We start from the raw sequence: 20622 nt of genomic DNA, 5'->3' as shown, positions 1-20622 counted from the left end.
GTCAAGTGAAGTTAGTATATGTGAAAGTTGATGTAGCTTAATGTAAAGTCATTATGGTCTTGGCTTAAATATGTTTATCACGTTTTATACTTCTATGATTATATGTGATGACTTGTGTATAATGTATGTATGGTTTTCTTGTGGCCTTAAGAAGATGCATTGCACCAAGTATTACTAGAGGGTTACTTGGGAGGCTAATGAGTTAAAAGGAGAGGTTCATTGCAAAGAAGAATACGCTTAGTGTAAATGGAAAATTTGTTACTGTAATGTGACATGAAATGTGGCTTGAATTCTATATGTGATTTTATATGATGTTTCACCTTTGAATATTCCTATATAAAGTATGTGAATGATATAAATGATATTGTATAAACATTTTATGAATATTTACTCAAAAAGGCATGAAGTATGATTTCAAGAAAATGTCCCTTTTAAATGGATGTTTTTGCATAGTTGTCATACTTAGTGCATTCATGTACTAGCTCCATTCTTCTCTAGTTTTTACAAAAAATGTAGGTTATGGATGCTTGAGGGTTGCCTTTACATGATGAGGATCTTTATATATGATTCTCAAGCTCAAGGAAAGGGGTACTTAAGTTCCAAGGATTCCCTACTTATGGTTTACTGTAAAGTTCTATAATATTGTATAGTTATGTATTATATTATTAGGGTCGTGTCCCTAATGTACTCTTATGATGCTGAGTTTGGGATGGGAAAAGAGACTAGAGTATTAAACTATGTATGATGATATTTTATATATAGATGAAATAATGTTCTAGCATATAATGTGCTAAGAAAGTTTTAAATTTTCCGCTAAATTCACCTATGACAATGCGATGAATGATTACTATGGGCTTGTATAAGACCTCTGAGAGGTCAAGTACTCTATGTTACTTCGAGTGGGTGCTCCCCGGATGTGACAAGGGATATTAGTGGTACCGATATATGGCTAGGGAAGGCACAAGGTTTGGTTACCCTTGCGATGCATTTTAAGAAAGTACATAGTCATTAGAACTTATGACAGAGGAAGAATATATTGGAGGGTTTCCCAAACTGTGGACAACATTGTTTTAGGTCTGGATGGCCATATTATTGTCCAAACTATGGCACATTCTCCAATAGCTGCTTTCTCTATCATAAGTTCCAATGACTATGTACTTTTTGAAAATGCATATAAGGGTGAGTGAACCTTGCGCTCTCCTACCATATATTGCTACCACTCATATTACTACCAGTCAAAATCTGCCCATAGCTGAGAACATAATGATCAATAAACTTGAGATGGTTAATGAGTATAACCTTTTCTTTCATTCTATGAAATGCTAGAAAATTACCGTCATTCTGAAAAAATACAATCATGCCAATAAACAGGTGAGCTACCATAAGCTAAGGATATGAAACTATTGGATCTCAATTGGATTTAACGCAACAAGCTAGATTGATTTATTGAAGGAAATTGAAATTTGTATAATATGTTGAAATTTAAACCAGCTTACTTATGGTTATCAATTTGTATCGATCTGCATTAGGGTAATCAACAACTAGGCCTTTTTTTCTTACTCATTTGTAGGAGAATTCATATAAAGAATCAATTGACGCTCTCAAGTAATGGGATTGAAAACACTGTAACACATAATTCACACAGACTCAAAGAGAATCAGACCATTACATGAGCCCAAAATCACTACGCCAAAATGTAACATCATCACTTATTGAGTGATAGGGTTAAATGAGATTTTTGAGAATTGTGTTACTTATCTCCCATACATACTCAATAGATGAGTTGTGTCAGAGTGATTTTAAGGCGTTGGAAAAATATTTTGGAAAATTCAGGATGATATATCCTGCCATTAAAATTATTGGATAGAAGTTTACAATAAACAATAAAAATTAAGGGCCATCGTGAGATAATGTTAATACCTATCCCATCCGGCATTGTTGCACTCACTTATAGACCACTGTGTTCCCCTACCCTGTTGCCTTTTCTCATTCCCTAATTCTTTAGATTCTCTTTTTCGACTCTCTTAAATAAGAGAACAAATGATTTTCCCTAAAACAAGTTTGTGTTAAATATTATAAAACACATTTAAGAAAATCTTCAAAGTGGTTCGGTAGATTCAGATGAACAATAAATAACTAGATATGAGGATCTATAATAAATTATTCTCATTAAGAGATTAAAAAAAATGATATATATTGTTCAAATTAATAATATCCCTCTTAATATTATAAGCATGTTTAATACATTTGTGAATGCTATTTGTAAAGACATTATACTTCATTTACATATAATCAAACTATTCGTTAATACCCTAATCAATGTGGAACTCTAACACTAAACATCATGAATAAACTCAAGCCTAATCCCAATTGCAGTATGTATGAAGAGTTCAAATGGAAAGGACTCTATTATCATGTCACACCCGGAGAGTATACCCCAGATGAGGCTGGCGTCTTCGCCCTCTCAGAGGACTCAGAAAAGCCCTTAGCATTCTTCATAACATGTGATCGGTAAAAATTGTGGAATAATTAAAACTTTTACATTATACATGAAGTATACTGAGATTTCATACTTAACAATCATAAAGACATACTATATTTTAAAACATTGTCTCACAAATATAAAACCATCTAAAGAGTGTGAATCTAAACTTAACGAATATATACTAAATATGCCATATAGGCCTTAATACAAAATAAACCAAAGAAAACAGAATTGGAAATAGGATATTCTCAAAACTACTAAGTCTTCATAAGCTGGAATATGAAAGATAGAATCCCCGAACATGAGGATCTACCAAGACTTGGAGAAAGAGTTCAACATTTCTTCAAATCATCCTCCATAAACTTAAGGACATGTACTAAGTATGCGTATATGAAAATACCACACAAGGACTTGCATGAAAAAGGATCATTTATCATCTATTTGGAAAAGTATGCTATGTCATGAGAATGTCTTCAATGCACGTACCATAGAACATGTAGAAGTTAAGAATTACATCAACATAAAGCATGATCATAATAAAAGACATATAATCATAGATTCATGTTAACATTTCATAATCTATATATCATATAAATATAACATACAAAACACTTACCAATGATACCATCCCCGACCTACAAGTGCAATGGTTATGTGAAGCCACATAACCCCACACAACCAAGTAGATAAGATGGGAGACCATAAGTAAAGTTTTGCCTCATTTAACTTGTAACATAAGTAGTAATCACTTCACATAACAATATAACCCAATAACATATTAATCATAATGACAAACATCATATAAGAGTAACATCATGTATCATAAACATATATCTTTCATGTTAGCATATTACATAAGAACAATCTCCTAGAATTTCCCTTAGAGTCAACTTGTGCAATGTCTAGTAGAGTCTCATACCCCTACCTATACTAAGTAGAGTCTTCAAGTCACCCTAGTAAACGTCCCTTTACTTGTCTTTCATTTTACATGATGGAACATTCGCCTTAACCTACATAGACAATGGGAGCTAAACATGGAAACCTGTGTCATAAAATCCCACAATGAAAGTAGGTGGTCTACCGGCCAAAGTATAACCTAACATGAAATAGCTTTCTAGGTGGATCCACTAGCTAGTATCCTATGGTGGAAACATAGTTCAAGAACTAGGAGATGTATTAGAGACCCATACTTGCACATTACATAGAAGGCTCAATCTCATGAAACTGATTGTGAACCTACCTTTCAACAAGAGAAGGGACACCCCTCATATCTATTTTAGCGCTGCTCAGCTTAAGTACCGTTCATGAATAACGCTTGTGTTTTGTTTTATAATAACTTATCATAGGTCATAAAAGATTAAATCGTTATATAAACATTATCATGAGCTCTTTATGATTAGATGAGAGTTTCCTTTCATCATAACCCTTCGTATGTGACATTAACGTAACATAGTAATGTTGTGTAAAGCATTAAAAAGAATATCGTAACTTGCAGTTTTCGTGTTCTTATCATGATCTCACAAGTAACCTGTTCATAGCCCAATATATGCACATAGCAATATTATACTTACTTTCAAAACATATTATCATGATTTATAGGCTAACATAAATATGGTAGAGTAATCACAACTATAGAAAACATACCTTTTGCTTTGAGGAACCTTATTCAATAAACTACGTTCAACTTACAACATTCATAATCATAACATAGAAAAATACTCAATAGCATAATCAGAACAACTCTTCAATTCATATACAATAGCAACGTATAATGTAGGTTAAAGAAAATGGTCATTTAAGATTTCATTCTCGTCTTAGTTCCAATCCCTACGTTTTCATATTATCAAGTAGTATAAACAATCATGCGAAACCATTAGATAGATAAGAACATTCTTCACACAAAATTCAGACATAAATAACCACATACTCCTCAATTCGTGATAAATAGACCATAGAAATACTTATTTTTCATCTAAAATGATAAATCTAGAGTTAAGAAGAAAATCCATTTTTGTAGAGTAAAAGCCGTAGAATCGATGTTCTTGAAACGTTATAATTGAAAAGTCCTCTTGAGGAAAGAAATCCAAAGAGTGAAAAACACATACCTTATAGATGAAGAATCCACGAAAATTGGATGAAAAACTTGAAGTATTCATCTTCTTCCTTAAGCTTTTCTTGTTTTTCAATGGAGTTTCGACAAGAGAGCATTCTTGAGAGATGAGAGAATTTTCTTTTAAATCTAATTTGGTCGTGTAAAAGTTGTCTAATACTGACCTCATATCCACATATAGTCTACCAATGAATTACCTAAATGAACTTCCACATAAATGAGTCTTTTTAAGAAGTTAAATTAACAAAAATATGACTTTAACGATTATGGGAAGTACCTGCCCGTCACGGGGCCAAATCCTGTCATTTTTATTAAATTTTTAGTTGAGGTAGTAAGGGTCATGTCAGCCTTGCGTCACGAGGCTGCCTCCCGAATCTTGAGGCAGTGACCTGCGTGTCAGGCTCGGGTCGCACGCCTTGCCTCCGATTCAGCCAGCTCGCAGGTTGCCAGGCAGCTTGCCCACCCATGTGTTGACCCTTCCCAAGGACCCTTCGGGTAGTCTTCGGGATGTCGTTACCGGACATTTGGATGATTTGAACTACATACTACCTATACAAGGTATTTTTACAAGTTTTGTACTTCATTTCAAACAACAAAACCTTCACCAAACATAGGGACATCAACTAGCTTTAATTAGCTAGTTTCCGGAAATCAAGGTCTTTCTTAGTCTTTTTTGCTCTAATCTTTTTCCAAATGTGTTTATTATATTAATATATGTCTGGAAACATCAGTTTAAATATTCTTTAATAGATTAAGCACTAGTCTAAGTCATGGAATTTCTGGAGTGTTACATACCATGTAAGATATGGAACATCAACAAAAAAAATTTGCTCCAAAGGGGAGGATAATTACTTAAGTCCATAGAAGGTACATCATCAAATAGGGATACCACTCCATTCTCAAGTTGTGTTTATCGTGAAATGGGCGTTAAAAGGGGTTAGAGTCCCATATTTTCTGGGAAACCAAATGGTTAGCTGGAATAGATTTGAGCAAACCTCCTTCAATGATCTAGACTTTGAGGTTAAGTTTGACCGAAGGACCATAACTTTACATATTGATTCCCATTCGGGATACCCTTTGAGATTTAATATATGATGTATGGAATGATATGTTCCCCTCATTATAGAAATGGAAACAGGGAAACTTGGGCTGGAATTGTTTTCCGTAGTATTTGAATTTTCCAAACGTTCTTTAGATTTAGAGGAAATCAGATCCACCAAGGAGTAGGTAAATCTGGTAGCAATTGGAGGAGTTTTATTTTATTTTTGTTGCATGAGTACTTAGATTACTTGTTAAGGAATTCGTATGACTTTATGAAATTAAACTTGGGTACGTAAATCTCTAGGAATTGATTTAAGAGTGAAGGGTACTTTCTGATCATAGTGAGTTAGAAAGGTGTTGTGAAATAGGATTTTTGAATTCCTTTCGTTGACTGTCTAGTCCAATTTTTTCCACTCTTGTCGTTGTTGCGGGTGCAACTGGACATAAAATCAAATATGAAAGAGAAAAAGGTCATTGGTTCAAAAGTGCCGCTTTTGCGAGTACTTGAGTGGCTCTGGTGTCACCTCTATAGAGAGATGAGGGTCTTTTTAGCGGGTAAAATTGGACATAATTTCGTAAATAAACCCCTAAAAGACCCAATTTGGATCTTTTAGACTTTTAGAACTAGGGAACGACCACCATGCGATATATACTCATTTTTCACCATTCTTGTTGCTAAAAGTAAGCTTTTCACTCCTGAATCTGCTTTTTGATCAATAAAACTTAATATAATGTGTGAATATTTACGGGGGAGGGTTCATTTATGAATTATATGGTGGAGACAACCCTAAACTTGTTAGTTGGGATCATGGGTTTGATCTAGGGTTCATAGAATTGTTATTAATCTGGGTAAGTAATGATTGACATTGATTTCAATATTATATTGAATGTTTGTGCACCAAGAACAAGTGGAACGAATCCGTGAAGGGAAGGATTAAGTTTCTTAAGATTTCAAGCTTGTTTCGAGGTAGGTGATGGTTATGACTGTTTGTTGGATATATGCTTATTCTTGCTTCATTATCATACTTGTATGTCAATGAATGTTGCAATGTTGATTACACTTGTTGTAAATGATATAGGTTAATTATCATTAGAATGAACTCAAGACTTAATTGTAAGATCTTGATGATGTCATTGTGATTGATATTGTGGGGTGTAAATGGGATTGGTCGCCACGTTCCTTCATAACTATCTACGATCGAATTTCCACATTCTGGCATACTATATATTAGTTTTCCACGTTGCTGCATAATTATGGGATTGTTTGCCACGTACTGTTATAAATATGAGATCAGATTATCACATTCATACAAGCTAACATTTTGGGTTTGGGTTCCATGAGAGGACCATTGAAATGAGTTCCACAGAGGACCAATGAGGTGATATAAAATGTGAAATGAATTGTTGATTCTTCATGTTGGTAATATTGTATATGTTGATCTATATGCATGTGATTATAATGTTTTCTGAATTGTTTATGTTGCACTAGAGGGGTAACTGTGTTATTCTACCAATATACTGTGGTTGTGTAAAGATTCTACACTTCCTCTAATTTTTTTGAGTACAGGGCATCTTCATGCGACAAGTAACATACCTTTCTTATAAGATTATTGATCGTTTACTCAAATTCAAGGGTGCTCCAACTTTTCTTGGATGTCTTAGGATTCTCCTTCGTCAATCTTCACCATTTCCTGACGTGTAGTTAATTTTTTCATTAGTATCTTCTTGTTTAAACTTGGATCATTGTTAGATGTATTTATTACCTTTCTGGTTCTAGGTTGTTTACTCTCGCAGTTTTTAGTTTGTTCGTTAAAATCCCTGTTGATGCGTATGGAAAACTTCTAACTTAGTTTATTTAACTTGGTTCTCTCACAAGAGTGGTAGTGTGAGTGACAATCATGATGATCTGGGTCAAGAAAAAATTTATATGAGATCCTAAGTTCATTGATATCGATGGACTTAAATGAGTCTAATAGAATCTTGCAGAACGACATGGGTATTTCCCTTAAATTTTCTTGAGATGCTATAGGACTTAAGAAAATCTCTCTATTATCCTCTTGGCTCCTCTTTCTATGAAATGATTCTGATTGGTATCTTTCGAATCAAATTGGTATCTAATCTCCTTCACACATATCTTGGGATGGATGGATAAGTTATGGAACAAATAGAGAGGGCACTTACATGCAATGTATGCGATGGATAAGCCAATTCAACAATATCTTAAGAATATCCCAAGGGGAGTAGACACAAAAGAATGGGAAATGGTTAGTAAAGGAACATTTTAATTCTAAAAGTTTTAAGGTATGTATACTACTTAAGTTTATTACTAAGAATCAAACTTGAAGTTTTTCAGGAATGATACTCCACATGTCTTAACAATTTTGTTATAATAATTCTGATTAAGTTTAGCATTTTACAAAAACATGCAATAAGAACCAAAAATTCAAAAAACCTATATAAGCTGAAGATGCTCCATAGTATTGGTAGCAAACCTATTCGAGATATTATTTATCAAAAGTTATTGTTAAAAAACTATTTTCCTTGATGGAGTGTTACGAGGTTTGCGTTATTCCACTTGTTTGAATTTGATGTGAAGGGTGGGAAAGATGGCAATCCACCATATTTGACGACTATTTTCTTTGAGACCCATAAAAAGATAACAACCTTGTTGAACCTGAAGAAATTAAAAAACGTGTACCTTTGTTACATATAATAAGTTAATAGCCAAAAATTGTTGTGTTTTGATAGAAAATGTCCTTTTAAATATTTTGTAGGCTCAACTTGAGGAAATAGTTCAAGAAGATCCATCCCCATCTATTATAGAGATTGTTGAAAAATGTTGTTGGCCACAAAATCGTAGACATGTTTTTGGATTTGTGGGTGGAGTAAAGGCGAATGATTTGAAAGGTGGGACTTCTTCAAAGGCTGAAATATTGTCCGCTCTACATTTAACTCGAGATGTTAACAAATTCTTGAATAAAGAAAATAAATCCTTGAATGAGGAAAAAAATCCTTGAATGATCGCTTGTCTAAATTTGAAGATACGATGAAAGAAACATTGAAAATGAAAGAACTCTTTGCTGTTCAACAATCAGATGTCGCACCAACAATATCATCTCTTCCAACGTAATGACAATCGATTTTCTATTTGACAATATAAGAAACAATATGCCTGACTTCATTTTATTATATGAAGGATTTTGATTGAATGATCGCTTGTCTACCTTAGAAGATGCGATGAAAGAAATATTCAAAATGAAAGAACTCTTTGCTTCTTAACAATCAGATGTCGCACCAACAATATCATCTCTTCAACATGATGAAAATCATTTTTGTATTGACAATGTAAGTAACAATATACCCGACTTCATTTTATTATATGAAGGATTTTGATTCCTCAGATGATACATATGCCTCAATCGTCTTTCTGAAATCCTCATCCTCTGCTACCTCTGGGTGAAATGTTCTTTTTCTAGACTATACAACAAATTTTCCCATACCATTAGTTTACATTGCTATTCTTCTCCGACTAACTTCTTCTTAATTGGTCTCTGCGGTGGTGGCTGTAGATATTTACAATTAGATAGGCTATGTAGGTATTTACCATCAGATTAAGACATTCTCAGTAGGACTTTGACTTTCGCTTCGCAACCACCACGATATTTTCATGTATTATCCATGTGCACTTTTTTGTCATTGCTTCTTATAATACTGATCTTGGTTTGGACCAAAATCATTTATATTGCTGTATTTTTTTGTAATTACTCTGCAATATCCATGTTATAAAGTTCTTCCAGTTCTTTTTTCCAGTTCCATTGCTCTAGTCTTGCACTCCTCTCTTTACTGCCATCCCTAACTGAAATTCGGTCTCTCCTGGTACCGGGACTCCTACTTCTACCCCTGTTGTGGTCAATGATTGTACTTCTGTTCATCCTTCTCAGAAATATCAGAATGATGATACCATTCACCATACTTTCTACTATAACTTGTGAAAGTGGTCTTCATAATTGAGATACCTCGAAGGGCTTTGGGTTATGCTTCTGCTATGCCTTCTCCTAAACCTTCCAAAGAAATTATGTCGCAATTCCCTGCTGATCTTTTTAAGGTGCATAAAGTTGCATTATTCACGTTAAAATTCATTGTGATTTCTTTTCAACAACCACTATAGCCGATCTTGTTTGAGATTCAAAAATATTTTTTCTACGTCTAAAACAATATCGTTTGTCTTAACTGTAACAATTATGGAAAGCACCATAAAAAAGTTTTGGTGACTTCTAGAAAATCAATTTTCTTTTTTATTCATTAGGATATTAAAAGTGAAGATATTACCTACTTAAGATTTTCAGAAATGATTGTAGAGAAAAAAGGTTAACAAATGTATCTTGCAATGACCATTAATGAGTCAAGTGAACTGGGTAAAGTCATCAGTAACACAAGAAAAAGTGTTCGAATAACAACCAGAAACATATGCTCTTCAGGTTTTTCAACTCCCTCAACAGCGTGCAACTATAAATGTCTTTCCTTTGTCTACTACCTTATCAAGGCGAATCAGGTCTTTGATACATTTTAAAGAGGAGAATAGTAGGAGTAATAGTAGGTTTCATGTTCAGCCTCGTACATTGATCGCCATGATACATTTTTGTGAATATTTTGTCAGTTAGTTCCAAATAATGTTTATTTCACACTAGAGACTTCAGCCCTGTTTTATTTCATTCATTGCAGTTGTTATTGAAATTTATTTTTCATTCTGCTAGTCTCCAATGCTATTGAATTCATTTGTTTTTATTATTTGTCAGATGGTATAGATTTATTTGTGAATCGTTAAAATAGATATGACATTCTCGGTTAAAGCATCTTAATGTTTTTCTAAAGGATTTTTTTTCATATTTTCTCGCAGATTTTGTTAATGTTTCTTAACAACACTCGGGATCATTATCAAAGATTGCAAAGTCGATGCCTATCTTGTGGATCCCTTTAATGTCTTTCTAACTTGAGGATTTACTTTAACGTATCTCCATACGTCTCAAGAGGTAATTATTGAATAAAATTTTAGCAAGTTTATGTATTCTAGCATAATTTTATATGTTTTAGCACAAACGTATTAATTTTCTATTATTCATATAAGTAGTAATATTATAGTATTCTTCCGTTGTGCATATAGCTTTCCTACAAAAAAATATAGAAATATATAAACCACAGCCTTTCTAGAAAATATAACTATAGCTATGAAGAGTAATTAGCTAAACTCTAACTTAGATCCTTATTATGTCTATTCTGTTTGATATTTGTGATATTTCCTCGTTTTATCCGTTTAAATTGTGTTGAGTTTCTAACTTAACAACTACCATAAAGTGTAGAAATATTATAATTTTGGAATAATTATATTCAATAAGTTTCCCCTGTCACAAACATCCTAGATTTTTCAATTACAAAATATTATTTTTTCATTGCTCTTGTATATATTCTTTGTTAGTATGAAAATTGAAAATAACACATTACTTAATGGGAGAAATTTATATGAGAAGAGAGGGGATAGGTTTTGATAATGAACTCCTTAGTGAAACCAAATTCAAACATAAGGTACGACATGAGAGGAAGAAGAATATGTCATGGAATAGTAGGAAGATATATTGTTGCAACTTGACCTTATACACAGTAACTACCCCGATGCAGATCACTACAAATTGATAACCATAAGTAAGCTGGTTGAAAATTCAAAATCATTCTACAATTTCTACATACTGATCGGCCTACTACATTTTCTTGATTACTATGATATAAGCTAAAATAAAAATTTTACAGGTGAAATTATATGATGATGGAGGGTGCAACGTTTACTTTCCCTGAGGATATTCAATTTCAGAAAGTACACAATCCTTTATCAACAAAGTATTATGATCTATAAGACTATGATACTGACATCAAAGGGTACAAAAATGCGGCATTATTTGAGAAAGGTATTTATCCCGAGTATTGCCTTCATCAAACGTTAGCATATGTCAATGAGACGTCATCCTATAATGTGATGACTAATAGTTAGGCTTATATTTCTACCAAACATAGATGATATCAGAAGATTTTTTTAGAATTCAAGTCAGGATTAGAGACTCCTTACATATTTTGTTTTAAAAAACGTCAACCGAGCCTAAAAGTCTAAATCAGTTCTAATTCTTCTCCAATTTTGTATATATAATCGTCAAGGTACTTCCATCAAAGAAGAGAATCATCATAAGAATAGGAATCAGTCGAAAGAGGAGAAAAATATTGGGGACTTTCTACTCATCAATATTTAAATATGATAATAATTTGTTATTTCTATGATTTTGAGCACATATTTAAACATTCTAATAGATATGACTTTTGCATTTGCAGAAAATCTTCTTCATTTATTTTTTGTGCATTTTAAGTGATGAATTCAAATTGATAAAAGATATTAGCATTGCCAGGCAAAGATATTTGGGGAACCTTTAATTTTAAATTTTCTTGAAACTATTTGATTGAACCTTCTATTTATTCAAATAAAAATAAGAGACTCCTCTTAACAATAAACATGCAAGTGTTTAAATAGTAGATATAATTTCCTTGACATCTAAGTGTAATTTTTTGTAAGTCAACTCAAGCTCACCAGAGAGAGAAAGATAAGGTTAACCATTTTCTCAATAATGACTTTGCCAATTAAACATCGTCACATATTGTGTTCTTATTTTGTTCCAATGTTTTCCTATGCTCAAATGGAACTATCCATAGTAAGTGTGTCAAAATTACATTTGCAGGGAAGATTAAGAGTATATCAGTGTCCCTAAAATCTATAATATGATATGATACACTATTTTTCGGAGGGTAATTACTCTCAATATTCCTCTTATAGTTCCCCTTGTTGATTTTCAAGAAGAATTTTCCTTTAGGATATCGGGCCTAATATTGACATATTTGTATATCCTACATAGATAACTTGAGGGCTTACCTTGAAATAATATATCTATCACCTTTTTCTCTCCATATAGAACCAGAAGTAATTGCATTGAACTTAGATGAAATAATCTTTTGATGTATAGACAAAACATAAAAGATGACTTGGTCCTTAGAAGGTGTGTGGAGGAACAAAGTTGTAGTAGCTCAAGTTACTACAACAAAAAAGATATTGAGTGGCAATATATTTCATTTTTGCAACAATAGTGGCAGTTATTTTTTGTCAAAATAAGTAACATAGATTAAAGTTAGGCCTTACTTCAATGCCATCTCCCTTCGCGAGTCTCTCGCAGAAGGCCCCCAGTGAATATTTACCTGCAATTGGGTTAATGTTGTTGCATGAAAAGTATGGTACATTATAAATATAGAAAATAAGACCAAATATAAAAAAAAATTATATATAGTATATAAAATGTAAAGATATAGCACACAGATTTAACTTTAATCGAAAGCTAGCTCATGAATGAAGGATTGTCCAAGCCATATATGCAAATCATCAGTCAAATGTCAAACTATTGTGGGGATCTTAGCCCGTCTAAAACACCATATATTACCCCTCAAAATGGGAGATCAAATGAGGATGAACATGACTGATCATGAGAGAAGGATTGCTCAAATTCATGTAAGCTAACCATTTAGTTTTGCAACCAATGTGGGACTCTGACTCAATCCAACACCCATTTCACTATCAACCCAACTTGAGCATTGAGCAGGATACAAAATAATGATGAACCTATTATGCGATTAAGTAATAAAATTCCCCTAAGTAACTTACTTTTGGTGTTGAAGTTTAATATTATTACATGTTATTATAGTCATGTCCATTTGGAATATCCATACACACTCCAATTGAGGTGAGAGTTGGGCTTGGTCTTTTAAGCGGGTGTTAGTGTTCTACATTGGCTACTAATAGTCTTTTTTCTAAGTACTTGATATGTCATATCATAAATTAAAAAAATTTACAAATCATTAAGCACACATATAATCATATGCAGGATATAATTAATTTGAAAAATATATACTTTTTTTTATTTAGATTTATTAATGAGAATGATTTATTATAGGTGCCACATATCTCGTTCATTGATTTTTCAAAATAATCTATTGAATCACTTCAGAGATTTCCCTGATAATATTTTATACTATTTAAAACAATTTTTTTTAGGTAAAAACATTTGTTGGTTTCCTTAATAGACTCAAAAAAAAGAACAGAAAGAAATAAGGGATGGAGAAAAGGCAACAAAGCAGAGGAACGCAGTAGTCAATCAATGTGTGTATGAATTCTGAAAGATATAGTGATGAAGATCATCTACTTCATGCCCTTGAAGTTTGTTATTTATTGTAATGACCTATCCAAGAATTTTAAAGGTAGGATATTTCATCGTGAATTTTCCATAACATTATTCCAACACAAAAAAATCATCACTACACAACTCATCTTTTAAGTAGATGATGGGAGATTAATCAGACAACTCCCAAATATCTCCTGACTTCATCTTGTGGCATAGATTTTCTGGTTCATATAATGGTCTTATTTTCTTTGAGTTTGAGAGAAATAGGTGTTACTGTTTTTTCAATCCCTTAACTAGAGAGCGTCAATCGATTCCTTATCTGAATGCTCCTAGAAATTAGTCAGAAAAACAGACCTAGTGGTTTATTACCCTAATGCAGATCAACACAATATGATAACCACAAGTTAACCTGGTTTAACTTTCAAGTTGTTCTACAATTTCTCTTACTTTCCTTGAAGCAATATGGCTTATGGTGTGAAATCAAACTTAGAACAAATAGTTTCATATCCTTACCTTACTGTAGTCCACCTGTATATTGACATTATTTTATTTATTTTGTCAGTAGTGATGTTAGTGTTCTAGATCTTGATACAATGAAATAAGACGGTATACTCATTGGGCCTCCCAATTTTATTGATCATTATGATGTCAACAATGAAATTTGAACGGAAAAAAATATGAGTGGTAGGGATATATTGCTAGGTAGGGCCCAAAATTTACCTACCCTTGTATGTATTTTAAGAAAGTACATAGTCATTAGAACTTATGAACGAGCAAGTAACTGTTGAAGAGTTTCCAAAACCTTGGACAACATTACTTTAGATGCGGATGGACATATATAGGCTTTTTCAGTCTGGATTGACAGAAAGAAAGTGTCTTTTTCTTGCACGACGTCCCACAAAACAATATAATGATCTAGAAGATTATGATACCAACATCAATGTGTATAAAAGTGTTGCAGGTCTAGACAATGTTTATCATCAGATGTATTGCTTCAACCAAATATTAGATTCTGTCCATAAGACACCCTCCATTTATGTAACGACAACTCAATAGGCGTATATTGCTGAAAAGTTGGAAGACATTAGAAGAATTATTATCGAAGGGGCCAGCTTGTTGATGTTTAAGGCTTTAGTCATTCAGTTTATGCCACAGAATGAGATACATGAAAAGATTACCTTCACAATAGTTGAGAGAAATAATATAATAAGAGGTGTGACATATGCACTTCATTATCTTAACAATGAGTGTTAAATATACATGACCATAGGGATATTAAACAACAAAACATTCTTTCTTATAGGCTTAAGTCGTCTGCGGCCTCTTAAAGTTGTCCACATAATTCACTTAGACACCTAAACTATGACTTATACCTGTTGAACACCTAAATTATTTAACACATGTTCCTATTAAACACAAAACGCTGATGTGGCAAAACAAGTGTACCTCACCTATTATTAGGCGCGTGAATAGATTCAAATAACATTTTAGGTTATTTGATTTTAAAAAATTGTAATTTTTTTGTTTTATCAAACACTTGGCATTAATATTACTATAAAATTCTTTAAAACTAATTTTTTGACGAAGAAAAGAAATTGAATCCACTTCCAGCCATAGTCTTCTTCGCCCAAACTTTATGCAAATTTTTATCTTTATTATTTTATTCCTTTTCATATATATATATATATATATATATATATATATATATATTTACTTATTGATTAAAAAAAGGTCTATGGCCTCCGTCCATCTCTATTTTTGGCACTCTAAACAGACATTACCGTTAAAATGTAAACTAATAAGTTTATAGTTACAAAATAATATCATAAATTCCATAGAATTAATTTTAATATTTTTGATTTCTCATCGCTAATAATTTCAAAATGATTCATGTCGATTTATTTTTGACAAGCATTTCAAAAATTACTTTGCTATGCACACAAAGTGTAGGAGTAATAAGAAAAAAAAAAGGTGGTTTGCCGGAGGAATCGAGAGCGGTGAGTGGCGAGAAGAAGAACGACAAGGGTTTCAGTAGGTGGGATTAGATTAATTAGGGCTGGAAATTATTTTATCTTTCAAAATTAAAAGTTCATTTCTTAAGGTTAGATTGAGTTATTGACCACGTGTCACAATGTTATTAGTAACTTTATCAAAGTACAGCGTGTGAATTACATGCAAAATGTTTTTTATGTTGATTATCATTTTCTGTTCAATAGACACACATTTGTTAATACTAAAGTGTCTAATAGTTACTAAGTCTGGTTGAGGTGTGTAAATGAATAATGACGACAACTTTAAGGGGCCACAGATGACTTTGGCCTTTCTTATAAGAATCTGAAAAATCATTTTCGGTGATTTTTATTGTGAAACTCATTACAGAATTCAGTAATGTGTCATAAGTATGGTAAAGATCACTAAGTGCATACGCCACATAAATTATTATATTCCTTGCCTATTAAACTATTTTCAAGCTACTCTTGTCATGTAAATCCTTCTCTGGTATGAACTTAAATACTTAAGCCTTAAAGTTCAACTAGTTGGTACCTTTGATAATAAATCTTCTGATGCTAGCAAACTTTTCATCAATATACGCCTGCTGACCAGCCGTTACATAATTGGAGGGATTCTTTTGTACACAAGCTAATGTTTGGTGGAAGCAATACATGGGATAATCAAGTGATTCTAGAAGCACAACATTTTAGTACACATTGATGTTGATATCGTACTTGTATAGATCCTGATACTATTCTGAAGGACGTCGTACAAGAAAAAACATTATCTTGCTCTCGATCAAGACTGGAAAGCATATAATATGGCCATCTGGATTTAAAACAAAGTATTCCAAAGTATAGGAAACCCTCCAACTGTTGTTTGCTCTATCATAAATGCCAAAAACTATGTACTTTTTGAAAATGCATACAAGGTTGAGTAAACATTGCGCCCTCTTTATACATATATCCCTACTACTTATATTCCTTCCAGTCAAAAAAATTCCGTAGCTGAGAATATGATTATCAATAAGCTCTTGAGGTTCATGAGTATACCCTCTTCTCTCTTCTTATCAAATGGTAGAATACTACTCTCACTTCTGAGAAAATCGAGAGAACTATGATAATAAATAGGTGGACTAGCGTAAGGTAAGGATATGAAACTATGGGTTCTAATTTGGATTTCACGCCACAAGTCAGATCGTCCTATTGGAAGTAAAATTTGTAAAACACGTTTAAATTTTCGACGATGTTACTTATTTTTACAAATTTTTATTGATCTGAATTAGGGTAATCATTCAGTAGGCCTGTTTTTTCTAACTCAATTATGGGTGTATTCAAATAATTAATCCATTAATGCTCTCATGCAAAGGGATTAAAAATATAGTAGGACCTAATTCTCTCATATTCAAAGAGAATCACACAATTACATTAGCCAAAAATCTCTACGCCAAAATATTACATCATCACAAATTGAGTGATATGGTCAAAGGATATTTTTACGAATTGTGTTATTTATCTTCAATCGTGTACTAAATAGATGAGTTGTACACAAGTGACTTTTCCCGTAGGAACAACATTCTGAAAAATTCATGATGAGATATCCTACCTTTAAAATTCCTAGATGGATGTTTATAGTGAACAACGAACATCAAGGGACAGCGCGATTTGATCTTCATAGCTATATCATTTTGGAAATTTTACACTAGTTTATAGACCAATATATTCCTCTACTCTATTCTCGCTTCTAATTCCCTTAATTCTTTTGTTTTCTCTTTTTCGAGTTTACTATGGAAGACGAAAACGTTTGGCATAAAATAAGTTAATATTAAATAGTATAACACTTTATTACGAAAATTTCCGAAGTGATTCAGTAGATTCACTTGAACAATCAACGAACTAGATATATGAACTATAATAAATTAATCTCATGGAGGGTACAACACAACAAATGATATATATTGTTCAAATAGGGTATTTATACAAGAAACTGGAACAAAAGGATTAGGAAGAAATAAAAACAATATAAATTAAACTAAATGACAATCCTCTCTATTATGAATAAGGATTAAGAAAGAAAACCAATCATATATATGTAAACAAAAACCTTACTCCCGCCTATGTGGCCTCACCACAAACCATAATTCCCTTTTAAATTTATTTATATCCAAAACTAGCTTTGCTCTTTCATTAAAGGTTGTGACTTTTATGAATAATTGCGACTTTAATGAAGAATTGTGACTTTTTTGAAAAATGTGATTTTTATAAATAGTTAAGACTTTTATGTAGAGTTATGACTTTTATGAAAAGTTGTGACTCGAATGAAGAGTTGTGACTTTTATGAAAAGTTGTGACTTTTATTAAAGGTTGTGAACTTTCTCAAGGGTTGCAACATTTCTAAATAATTAAAATATTTCTGATAAGGCACAATAAACATTTGTGCTCGCTACCATTTGTTGTCAATAAATAGAGGGTTTCCTCTCATATTAAAATAACGAAAAATTGTAAACCTCTTCTTCTTCTTCTTTCACAATAAAATATTTGTGTACTTTTTTCCTGTTTTGTGACTTACTTACACCATTGCTTATGTTGCAGATCTTCGTATGTATTTTATAGTCATTAATTTATTCTTCCTTTAATAAGGATAAATGATTAGATGAAAAAAATTAATTTTCTATTACATTATTAATGATTGTTACCACGTAATCTTGTATGTAAGATAATTATATATTTTTTTAAATGACTCATTGTTTTTAATATATTATTTATAAATTATGTCATATTAAATTCTTGAGCAAAGAACAGGTAAGTTTAATAGTACAATAATTAAGAAACAAATGACAATATCTACAATTATAAATGAAGATAAAGAAAGAAATGAATAAAAACAATAAAAATATATGACAATATTTGCCCGTCACGTCCCGAGGGTACCTTAGACGAAAACAGAGGAAATAGGATCATAAGTGGCTCAAGTTAAACATGAGCTTGCATATCATAAGGATACTAAAATATTACTAAATAAATATAACTGGCAAAAGCTTAAAACATGATATAAATGTGAGTAATACCCAATACTGATCGAAATATTTAAAAGACTATATGTTTAATAAGAAGTGGAGGATTAAACTAAAAACAAAAACAAATCTAATACTTTTTCGGAAAAGCCTCTAAGTAACTAAAGTTGATAGAACATGCCCAATCAAAGTTTAGCAAAAAACTAAAAACTGAATAAAAAGACTTATGTTTAAAGAAAGTCCATTGTCCTCAAACTATGATGACTCACCATTGAAGTTGTTGAATTGGAGATCGTGAACCAATCTACGTGTGATTGGATACTGAGCACTTGAGCCTACATCATGAAAGGATGTCTGTGTAGGACGTGATAGTACGTTGAATGTGTAGGACGTGTTAGTACGTTGAATGTAGTGAGAATGTATGATACAAAGTATAGCTAAATAAAATACATAATTGTACAAGAATACTTAAGGATAATATAATTGAAATTGAATGTAAATACTGAAATAAATTGAAGGATATGCTAAATGCAATGACCAAGTATTAGTCATGAACATGACATACTCATAATGAATGTTGAAATAAAACTGAAGATCTGGTTAAATGCACTGAAGTCTTACTATGGAAGCTACTATTAACCGACATAAAACCACATGATCTAAATCTGTTGTCTGATGTACACGCACCATCGAGGGGATCCAATATAACTTTATTGGGGTATAAAGGTATGAATTACATGATCACTAAAGCTAATAAACATAGGGTACTGATAAAATTACGAGGGCTCGTAATTCTTGACTATGAGGGTGACTGACCCTAGTCAAACTCGGTATTAAGCCTACTTCCAACTAGAATGTGTAGAGTACAACATATCTGAAATAAACTAGACAACTCAAGATTCAGACATTCCAACTGAAAATGCAACATTATGTACTAATAATGAAATATTTTAAAAGTGATGCATGTATATCTATATAAGTGACCTGCCATGTCTATTTCATGAACTAAACATATCGACAAAACTAGGGTTCTCAATTTGATGCAAGGATTAAAAAACATGGTTTTGGAAACGTAATATGTTTATAAGGATTACTATAGAAGCTAAATCACAATAATTATCTAAAGTTCTAGTAACCCTAAGTCTAAACTTGATAGAGAATTAAGAATCTGACTTATTCCTAAGGAGCAAATAGAAGAAAGGAACCAAGTAATGAAATTCCATATACCATGTGACGAAATTTATGGGAAATACATCAATAAATGGTCTAAAACTTTTATGAACACTATTGGCAGTTTTTGGGAGTTTTCGATGACTTTTCCACTTCATTTAGCTCCATGTTATGAGGATTGTAGGTGAATTAGGGTTTTAGGTAAGTCTGTAAGTGTTATAAGGCTTAGACAAATTAAAATGATCTAATTTAGGCATAAAACTATAACTTATAAGTTCAAAAAAATGGGAAAAGGACCTAGGTTACTTTAAATTAAATGGTGTTGAAGGCCACCATCGGAGGGACCTATCGGCAAATGGTCAAATTAACGATCGAGGTGTGGTTGTCGGTCATGTCTTTCTAACCTAGATCTACTAAAATGAGCATAACTTTTTACTCGGCGATAGGCTTTTCATAATTCATTGGTTTATGATAGACGATTCAATTTTCTATGATATGGTAGGTTGGGGGCCACCTAATTCCTTTTGTGCTAAATGTTCTGACAATTTGA

At 32.3% G+C, this 20622-nt stretch overlaps 1 long non-coding RNA gene across 1 annotated transcript; it reads left to right on the top strand.

Annotated features, from left to right (window-relative positions):
• Positions 1-8149: 8149 nt before the first annotated feature.
• LOC109120089 (uncharacterized) lies at positions 8150-14520 on the top strand. Its single transcript, XR_002027534.3, has 4 exons — positions 8150-8762; positions 8833-8981; positions 10534-10666; positions 11439-14520. It is a non-coding gene; the product is annotated as an uncharacterized lncRNA (long non-coding RNA).
• The last annotated feature ends 6102 nt before the right edge of the window (positions 14521-20622 follow it).

Source organism: Solanum lycopersicum, chromosome 4 (assembly GCF_036512215.1).
Source record: "Solanum lycopersicum chromosome 4, SLM_r2.1".
Taxonomy (NCBI): Eukaryota; Viridiplantae; Streptophyta; class Magnoliopsida; order Solanales; family Solanaceae; genus Solanum; species Solanum lycopersicum.
The sequence above is the reverse complement of the archived record's forward strand: the minus strand, read 5'-3'. Positions and strand labels throughout refer to the sequence as shown.